The following is an 11,221-nucleotide window of genomic DNA, read 5'->3' as shown; positions in this document are numbered from 1 at the left end:
ATTATGCATTTAAATGGAACATACCTTCTATCAGATAACTTGGGAGTTCAAATCTCTGCAGACCTATCAGGTATCTATAAAAATAAATGACTTTCCCATTACAGAAACTATAATAAAGGATTTGAACAGATGGCCCCTTCTATCTTTAGATCTATATAATCGAATAGAGATAATAAAGATGAATATATTACCATGCCCACTTTTTCTCTTTAAAGCTTTACCAGTGGAGAAACCAAAAAGCCAATTTGATGAATGGAAAAAACTAGTGTCTCGCTTCATTTGGAACGGAAAACATCATTAGATGTTTATTGTAATGCAGCACAGCTTAGACGCATAGTTTGTTGGTGCAATGACAAATACTGTGCAAAGTGGAAAGAATTTGAACAATTACTAATCCACTTACATCTCCAATAATTATTAGGAGATAGAAACTTCTAACATACAGAATTGCATAAATTGAATTCCCTGACAAAGAGCTCTTTAGAAATTTGGTACAAAGAATTAAAGAATCCTAAATGTGAAAAACAAGCTAAGATATTAAGAGGGGTTGAACATGATATTCAATTTAAACCAGCAAAACTAGATCTAAGATTTAAACAATGGAGTTTGTAGGCCATAACATCCTTCTGTCTCAACACTACTGATAATGAATTAGAAAGTTTTCAACAACTTTCCAATATATATAACTTAGATAAATAAGACTTTTTCCGTTACCTTCAAGTTAGAGACTACTTCAATAAAAGCATAAGAGATTCTGAAGACATAAAAACAACAGTAGTGCAGGTATTTATAGATGCTTACAAAAAGGTTAATAAAAAAAACTAGTATCAAGACTATACCTGTCTGACATTAACAAAGAAGCACTCAATAATGTATACAAAACATAAATGGGAAAGGGTAGCCAAATTAATACTAACAAATGAGGAACTCTTTGGGAAACACAAATGATCACAATTAATTCCGATTAATGGAGGGGATTTACTTGGAGAAATGTTATCAGGTTTTTTATATCACCTAAAATAAAATACTTTCAAAGTAGAGATCAGAAAATGGTGAATGCTGGAGAAAATGTGAAATTGTATTGGCAGATCATTTCCACATATTTAGGGACTGTAATATTATACACAAGATTTAAATAAAGACTCCCCAAAAAGGGTCTTATAAGTGTCCAAATGGGGACTTGAACCCTGTACCCTTAGATTGAAAGTCTGATGCTCTACTGACTGAGCCATCCGGGCTCCATGGCAATGTTGTTAAGTAGTCAAGGTTTAGAGTTGTGGTCGGCGCAGACCTTTACGGTACACAAAAATTTATTGTGACGTGGGGTTTAGGCTTGTGGTTGTTGTAGATGTTGCTACAACACAACAGGATACTGTGAGGTTGGGTTAATGGTTGTTGTAGGTGTAGACATCAGTAAAACAAAATAGTTTTACTCCATGTCATGTAGGAGACAATAAATGGATCAATAGCAACTGCAGAAGGGGTTACTGTTGTTGTGGCAATGAATGGAGACTTAACAATTGAAAAGATTCCTTCCATGCCTTAGAAGCGTGACTTGATCAATGCTTATCTACACAGCATGCTGGCATCAAAGGTCCCGTTGCTCAGATCGTATCACTAGTCTTCCACACTTTAGGAAACATAAACATTCAGGACGTGCCATTAGCACAGCCTGCACTAAAAGGAGGCTGGAGATTTCGGATGGCAACACAGAGTCCAACGACAATATCACCTTGAAAAATCTGCTGTGACCCAGATTCAAACTGGAGTTGTTGTGGCCACAACGCAGAGTACTAACCATTATATGATCACGGCAAGCTATGGGACAACCACTGGACATTCACTCTCTGTCAAATGTCTTTGAAAATGGAGGGCCTCCAGGGCAGTTAGGTACCATGGCTGCCGATTTATTTTTGTGGCTTTTGCCTACCATCACATCCCTTTTCACAAGAAACAATGGAGTTGTTAACAATCAAGGAAGGTCGCAAATTAAAATACTGCGCACTGCCAGCACGTAGTCGGCAGGACTCGAACCTGCGCGGGGAGACCCCAATGGATTTCGAGTCCATCGCCTTAACCACTCGGCCACAACTACCTGTACTGCCATGTCCTCATGGCTAGCACACGTGTCGTGTGGTGCATCCAGATGAAACTTTCGGCAATCAATAACTCAACCGCAAAAGCTGTGGCTCCACAAAAAGGGTCTTATATGCCCAAACTGGGACTTGAACCCTGGACCCTCAGATTAAAAGCCTGATGCTCTACCGACTCAGCCATCCAGGCTCCATGGTTAAGCTTTTTAAGTAGGCAAGGTTTAGGGTTGTGGTCGGTGCAGACCTTTAGGGTACACTAAAGTTTACCGTGAGATGGGGTTTTAAGCTTATGGTTGGTGTGGATGTTGCTAAAACACGACAGGTTACTTTGAGGTTGGGTTTATGGTTGTTGTAGGTGTAGACATCAGTGCAACACAATAGTTTGGACTCCATGTCATGTAGGAGACATTAAATAGATCGATAGCAACTGCAGAAGGTCTTTCTGTTGTTTTCTATAATTTCTTTCCATTCTTTTGGTCTATTTTTTTTCAAGTTAGTAAATTGATTTTCAATAACTCTTGTCAAAGATAGAGAATAAATTGGAAAGGCACAGCGATGAAGGAAGGGTGATTAACTTTAAAGAAAATCAATATGCTTTCAAAGATGGTATACTAAAAATGTTTTATTCTTGCTTATCTAAAGACCTGTTTGTTACACGCAAAGCAGAAGAGTACTGGAAAAGATTATATCCCAATATCTAAAAGAAGGAAATATGGCAAAATTTGAGAGCTTGGTGGAAAAGTCCAGTTTTAGAGAATTTTGATTACATTTTAAGATAAAACTGTTTATTAAGTTAAATTAGATTGTGTAAAATAGGTTTGGCAAATTGTCATTTTAGAATTATAAGGTTCTATCTGCGTTCTAAATGATTTTGTGATATTGAGCTTAAAAGTTTTTGCATTCCATATATCAAACAATGTGTGTGTAGCATTTCTCTTTCATACATTGATCATTTGCATTTAGAGAACCCTTAAGGTCTCTGTCATGTCAGTTACTTTGCACTTGCGAATTGAAGTAAAAAAACACAAGTCATTTTCCGCTTGGAATTATGAGGTTCTATCTGCCAGATCATTCATTGAAGCTTTACTTTTCAAGAAATACAATCAAAAAATGTATAAGTTGGTGTTGTAACAATATTTTGATACTTGAGAAAGTTAAATTTTGGTTTCTATAACATTTATTTCATGTTTTAGGATGAATATTTTTCTTGTTTAAATTGAGCTTACAAAGCTGGGCTAAATATATATATTTTTTTTCCAGTGCAGATGTTAGTTTTATCTAATTAATATGTTAATATTCATGACATTTTATGCTTTATATAAATTACTGAATTGTATTTATTGAATTATATGGCCTGTGAATTAAATTAAGTGTAACGAATATGGCCGACCAGACACATAAACATTTTGCATTTTATTCCACAACCAGCCAACTTTGCCCAGAGAAGGCTCGAAACCTAATTCCAAGGTATTTACGACCCAACGGAATGTGCCATGCGGCTCTAAGCAAAGGAATGACTTACAAAGGACTATTTGCTGTTTAACACTGTTTTCATATAAACTTTACTCTTTATGTTTAATCATATGTTTTGCAAAGTTTCCTTTTCTCTTGTATTAATATTTTTGGTTTTAATACCCTTGCATATAATGTTTAACTGTACCTAGGCTAAGCATCCTCGTATACTGTTCAAGTTTGGACTTTTCGAAAAGCTTACTCGCTGTACAAATTGATCGTTGACATTTTATTTTAATGAGTACAATATATTAACGTTTTAAGAGACTTTAACATGTTTGTCCCGATTTACATAAAATTTGCCTATGCAAATTATTCTGCCTCGGATAAAGACCCATAAATTTAATATTCCAGGAAGTTAGCTTCTAATTGGTCAACTTTCCATGGAGGGTGCATCCGAACCTGCCCTATATAGTTGAAGACCAAGCTAAAATCTCTCTCTCTCTTCGCTCTTGGAACCCTCTACAACTTCCTCAGACCGAGAAACCTCCAAAAAAGCAGGCAGAAACCCAGACAGAAAGGGTTAATTGGACCGCGCTCGGACATTTCACCGCCCAGAATGCTTTTTGCCGCTTCAACTTGAAACTACAACCTCGTGAGGAACAAAGATCAGCCAACCAACCACGTGCTTAACAACGGGAGCTCGGACATCACGAACAGACCGCAAGTATCACCTTTCTCCCAACATCTAAACTGTTGTGAACTAAATTAACTCTAAAGAGACAATAGAAGGGTTATATTGAATTTGATTACGTTTGGTTGCTTGGTTTGTTCTTACAGACTCATAGGTTTTTCCCATCATTACATCCTCTCAACCTCTTCACGTTTGTTACTCTCCCCTATGCTTGTATGAATGTGTGTTTGTGTTAGGTGTTAGTTTCTGTTAGATTAGTCAATAAAGTTTAATTTTGTATAAAGAAAGGTGCCTGTGTATATTAATAAATCTAATGTCTTGAACTTTGATCTTGTTACCCTGCTCAAATTTTATGTTGATAGCATTGCTGAACGATTTGTTTGTTCGGATTGTTGTGGAAAGTTGCGCTGGATCTCAACAAACATCTTCTAAGTTTCAAAAAAGAGGCTGAGGTCTTCAAAGTTGTCAAGTTGAAGCAGTTTATTGTTACAGCAGAGTTGGTCGATCGATCTCTCTCCTACCAATGTTCCAAAACCCACAGTTTATATACAGGTTTTTCCTATAGTCATCATGAAACAGTGGTGTAGCATGAGCATCACGTTATTTCCAGGCTCCAATAGGATTCTAGCCTTTATATTGATGGCTGTATGTTTTTCTGTTTTTGCACATCTTAAAGGTCATATTTCAACACTTTTTAAATGATTCTCCCTATGCATGCTATTGCCATGCAGGTTGAGCAAAGTTGTTTTTAAGTTGTTTTTGTCATGGTCAATACATCAATACATGTTGCATGTGCTGTCTGAATGGTCTTAATTCACCGCTGTTTACTTCTGTGTGTTTTGCTCTGCATCACTTGAATGTATTTTTATATGTTTTAACAGTGTATTTTAATAGTGGCAGATTATACAGTGATTATATAGTGATTACATAATAAAAGTTCCTCTATGATTCTCCTAAATAAATCCCCCCTTAAGGACTTAATCAAAAAAGTCCTTTTCCTAAATCCCTCACTGAAGTGCAACTTAAGAATCCAACACTTGCAAAGTCTTAACATACTTGTGCAACCAAAAAGTTGCCCATCTACATACTTATCAATTATCAGCATCCTTCCGCCGCACTTCAGAGGAGAAACAGAACCAAACATCTCCCTCTACTTTTGACTTTAGAAGGAGTAAAAGATCCTGCTCTCCCTAACTGAATTTTTTTTTTTAAACTCATCCAACTGGTCCAAATCTGGCCCAAAGACTTCATAGACATGGTCTCTGCAGTCATGCACAATTCTATTCATTTGCACATTGGCCATCTGCTTGACAGCAGCTTTAACCAGCATCAATCTGAGAAAAGGCACAACACAACAAAAGAGAAGGACAAAAACAAGTAGAGCAATTCCTCATATTTCAATCTTGAGCATCCATTGTCTCCATGATCCAAATACAGAAGCAAACCAGTCACTGAAGTTCTTATCCGCTCTAGCATTTTCTTTTACTTTTCTCAGGTTTTCCAATTTCCGCATAGCTTCCATGAAAGATCCACCTAGGGCAGTATTATTTAGGTATAGGTGCAGCAATTGGTGCACTGTTTTGACAAGCAATTTTACTTGTCAGAGCCAATTGTTCTCCTAATGCTGTAGGGGCATCATTTGTGTAATGTATAAATCTTTGTTGGTTGTAATAAACGTAGTTAATCCATACTTAAATTTTTCCCATTGCAATTATACACACTACTATAACCTCGAGTCCTGCTTTTACTATATCTCTAGCTTTAAACGTATCTGGTTTTCCACTAGGTTGGCCAATTGTATCTATGTGAACTTCTGAGTCAGGTGTATATTGTCTCTTAACTTTATGCTTATAATTCTGCTGCTTTCAATGCTTAGGTCTTTGTATGTCATGTTACTCTTTAACCCAATCATTTATTATTACTTTCTGTATTAGTTTAACTCTAGTACAAATCCCTTTCCAATTCAATGGAATATTGGAGCCTAATACTCCTGATCCACAGATCCAGTAATAGTGTACTATTTGTATATATTCTTGTATTAGGGGAAATTATCTTGCGAATTGTACATTGTCCAGTACAAATACCAAGTGTGCGGTTAACTGCCTTATCACTTTTTTTTTCATCTTTCATAATTGCAGCTTCAGAAACTGGCAACATTATACTCTTTATTGTAGCTGTAGCCATTTGGAAGGTTTGCATATAAGCATTTTCTTTTCCTCACATTTCGTCATTCAAATGCCAAATTATTGCACAATTTCCTTTAAATTTTCCTACATTTTCTGATCCTCTCGTAACATTCATATTCTAATTTCTTATTTATCACTTATTTTATTGGGATCACTCTTACTGCTGGTTGAACTCTGATGTACATTTCTTTACAGTCTTTTTTCAACCTATCATTGTTCTCTAATGTAAATTTGAAGTTTCCTATAGTATCAAGACATCAAGCCTGGCAAAACAGTGTGTCACTGTATGGTATATTGCAGTTATTTTCCTGAATTTTGCACAATGTCTATAATCATAAAGATTTATAACCACTATAAGCTTTATAGAGGCTATTAGAAAACATATTAGACAATTGGATATTTGTAATTTTCCAACTGTGTATTTGTCCAACGATACCAATCACTGTTATTAGTTTCTTCTAAGAGCTGATCATCTGAGATCTGGTCATAGTCAATTTCTTCATAAATCGCATATGTATCAGTTTGATTCATGCAAATCCTCTGGGTCGGCATTTTTCTTTAGATGATTGTTCTTTATCTTCATTTTGTTGTGATATATTTGCCTTTTTCCAAAAAATTAAGGAGACAATTGTTTGATACTCTTGTCCAACTCTGTCAGATTGAGATAATCCTTTACCTTTGGAGAAGTTACCTCTAGGCTTTCACTCATCTTTATTTGCATCATCATCAGCAGCAGCAACAGCAGGAACATCTTCCAAAACAGTTTCCTTCTGTCGTTCCCTGTTCTGTTCCTGTAAATAAATAACTTCATACATGGCAGTTAGTTTTTCTTATACGACAAAAATTCTTATGTGCAATTAGCGTTCCATGCAGTGTTCCTGTTTCTGTTAGTTTACATAAAAACTCATTAAAGCATCAGTTTACACATCAGTCCAGTTTACCAATCCAAACTCAATCAGGTTTACTATTTTTTACGTTTTTTCAAAAAAGTTATGGCCTTAATAGATCTTCTTGGTGCCTTTGACCAGTCCTTGTGATTGTTCTTGATAAATTTCACTCTAGCCTTTGATTCATTCTTAATTAACAGTACTTTTTTAACTGTTTTATTTAGTTATTTGATTATTTATTTAATCACTTATTTACTTATTTAGCTATTTTTAATTTACTTTAATTACTCAAAATTTATTAATGCACAATCATTATTTGAAATTATTTCTGATGATAGTCCAAATCTAAGAATGGATGTTTTTATTCATGAGAAATATAGTTAATCATCACAACTAGATTTTAATCCCAACCTGTTAAGTACACTGTTAAAAATTGTCCCGTTAAAAAACAGTAAAATACTGGCAGCTGCAGTTGCCAGCAATGTACTGTTATTTTACAGTATGTTGCTGTAAAAATATATGGACTACATTGATTTACACAATGCTCAAGTGAACTCATTTCTCAAGCAACTGTCTCAACTTGGTCAACTGCTGAATGAGTTTATGAAGTAATGTGCTATACATGCTTAGAAGCATACTTATAATGATAACTTATTTTAGTTAATTAGAAAAGTTCGGTTTAACTCTAATGTCTTATTTTTCACAACAGCACACATACATGTAAATCTGGAATCACCAGAGAGATTCTGACTGCATCAGCAACTAAACAGCCGCTATCTTTAAATAGAGAAACATGCAGAATAACATCAGCAGTTCATTGTTCATCTTTAACTCATACACTGGCTCTACTCTCCTCCACAACGGTGACACACAGAAGAAATTAGCTTCAGGTTTTACAGTAAAATACTGTTTTTTCCTTGATTTAACAGTAATCTACTGGCAGCTGTGGTTGCCAGCAATCTACTGTTTTTTTACAGTCTACTTCCGTTGTGTAAATTAACAGTATATTACTGTTAAAATACATTTTTACACTGTGTTTTTACCTCTCACACCTTTAACCCTTTAAACCCCAGAGCATATAGTTCAGTTTTAATTGAAGTGTCCACACTACTGAGTGTTCAAGAAACATGGAGCAAAGCTGAAGTAAATTCATTAATTAACTGACTAATTAAATGATAATTGAGGATTAACAATGAACAAATGAAGAAATACTGAAGGGAAAAAACCAGAACAGAACATACAAAACTTTAGTCACAGCTTTATAATGAAATAACCTGAAGAACAACAAATGATTAAATCATTTAAATGATCAGCGGATGATTAAACAACTCTACAAACATCATCACCAGCTACACTTATTACTTAATACATGTATTTTTGTATAACATCTACTAAAGTTCTTCTTGAGAAAAAGGTGAAAGTTTTACGTCACCATCATGGAGAACAGAGTTTGCTTTAGTTGGGCTCTTAGCCCTGTCATTTTTAACATTTATATGTCTTGGCTGCTGCAATTGTTAAGAACTTTGTTTAAAAAGCTCCTTTGTTGAGGCAAGCCAGCCAAAAAACCTAAATAAGATCTGGTGATGTTTATGTTGCTGTTAAATGGCAGAGTCTGTTCTCATTTAGTATAACAAAATTTACTGCTCCTATTCGATGTTTAATCTATTGTTTTACATTATATGTATATATATATTGCAATGATTTCTGGAAGTTTTTAAGAATATCTTGGACAATAACACTGCTCTATGGTGTAAATCGCACTCAAAGAGACATCAATAATCAGCATATGAACCTAAATAATGGTGACAACTAACAAAATTAACAGTTTAACTCACAAACAGGCAACTGAAAGTCTAAACATAAACAACAGCAGAATCAAACACAAATAAAGAAAACTGTTAGACCATTATACAACATTTATTTATACCGCAATGCATGCTGGGATATTTGTACAGTGCCACTCCCAGCATGCATTGCAGCATGAAACATTTGAGATGTTACCATTGTTGAGATACAAGGTCAGATTCATGAGGTCTGAGTGTGTATTTGTCATAACTGAACTGTTTTTGTATGTTATTTTTTAACTGTTAAGTAATTTCAGAGGTATCTTTTCTGTTTCCACTTCTCATTAATTAAATTAATACCTGCAACTAAGCATAAAATCTATTGCATGAGGCCCTTCATCCAGATTTATACCAAAACATTTATCAAAACTGATTTCAGATAAATAGATTTCTCTATGTATTGACTTCCCAACTTTATTACTATAGTACAAACGTTTTGTAAACTCTGTATTACAGCAGTTGGAAAGTCTTCTTAAATGAGTTCAAGGGTGAAGAACCCAACTAAACCAGCCCCTCACTCCATTACGGTGACACAAAAAACACCTTAATTTCTGTTGGATCTCAATGAGAATAGTATGGACGTCAAAGCAGTCAGTAATAAGTGTGTGTCTGCTGTTGTTTGTGAAGTTGTTTAATGATCCTCTGCTGAGACTGAAGCTGTTTTATTTTATTTTATTTAATGTTGTAACTCAAGTCACTGTTTGTGTTTCTTGTTTATTTTCATCAGTAATTGTGATTATTAACAGCAGGTGTTCATCAGTGTCTGAATTCACTCATTAGTGTTCATTAAAACTGTCTGGTGAACTATTTTAGTTAACTAGTGTATGAAATAGTGAACAAGGACACAAAGCGTGATTTCAAACACAGACTTCAAAACATCGAATCTGAACTCTGTTAGCTCACAGTTTTCTGCAGTTGGTTACTTTCTCGAAAACAAAAATGTTACCCAGAAAGCACTGTTTTTAACAGAATATTACTGTTTTAGTGAAAACACATTATTTTATCGTAGAATCTGATCGTTTTTTAACAGCAATTTTTTACAGTGTAGTACAAACATGTATTTCTTGTCTTGTACTTGTTTTAATATAACCTCAAACCCTCTTTACTAAATGCTTAAAAGTCACTTCAGGTACTGCTCGCTGTTCCTTCCCTCACATTATATTTAGCATAGATGTCACATGGACAAAACTCACTAAGCACTGCATTTGAATAAGGATACCAATCTCCTTGCTGTATAAGTTTCCTAATACTTCACCCTTGATCAAATTCATGTGCATCGGCAATAAGTATACTTGGAGATGCTGTTGGCACAACAATTAGTCTTTTATGTATATAGGCTATTTCCCCCTTTCATGCTAGATTGTTCACAGAGACGTTTTTGTTGTTTAATTTTCACAATGTTCTTCAATTGAGGTTGTAGCTCTATAAGCACTATAGATGACTTGCTACCTCATATTCTGTCACTTGTTTAACTTTCAAATCTGTATTGTTTCCTTTAATGATAAACTAATTTTTCTTTCATCATCTCAAATGCTTTTATTGAATCTGTGTTTCCTGTTAATTTAGGGCCTTATTTTTGCAATCTTTCCTGTTTCATAAATTTTCTTTAGTGCAGTTTGTTGTAAAATTCTCTGTTCCATCAATGCTAAATTTCAGTCTTCCCTAAAAGTCATCATGTGTTTTCTGTCTTTTAATTGAGCTAGAGCTATAAGGAGCTGCTGATATTTAAATCAACTATATAGTGTAACTATAGTGTAATAGTGTAAATATAGTGTAACACACTACTGTTCATCATAAGATCTTCAGACTTTGTGTATGTATAATTTTCAGCAGCAAATGAAAATACTAATAGGTACCTATCCTCTTTTGCTAATTACCTAAACTTGGCTGAAAAGAAACTAGTTATCAACAATAATTGACATCAGGAGGAACGTTTGTTCATAAAATGTAGGAACTTCAGTTGAAAGATTTTTCTCTCATTTATTTTTCTTATATCTTCTGCTTTTTACCTGCTTTGATGCAGCATAATTAAAGTATTTATTCAATTTAAATTCAAATCTTAATA

General features: G+C 34.6%; 1 non-coding gene across 1 annotated transcript; it reads right to left on the bottom strand.

The window, feature by feature from the left end:
- Positions 1 to 2,013: 2,013 nt before the first annotated feature.
- Positions 2,014 to 2,095, bottom strand: trnas-cga (transfer RNA serine (anticodon CGA)). The gene has a single exon. It is a non-coding gene; the product is annotated as a tRNA-Ser (tRNA).
- Between the last annotated feature and the right edge of the window lie 9,126 nt (positions 2,096 to 11,221).

The sequence above is a fragment of the Danio rerio genome, chromosome 4 (genome assembly GCF_052040795.2).
Source record: "Danio rerio strain M-AB ecotype USA chromosome 4, GRCz13ab, whole genome shotgun sequence".
NCBI classification, from domain to species: domain Eukaryota; kingdom Metazoa; phylum Chordata; class Actinopteri; order Cypriniformes; family Danionidae; genus Danio; species Danio rerio.
This window is presented reverse-complemented; position numbering and strand designations above follow the sequence as displayed.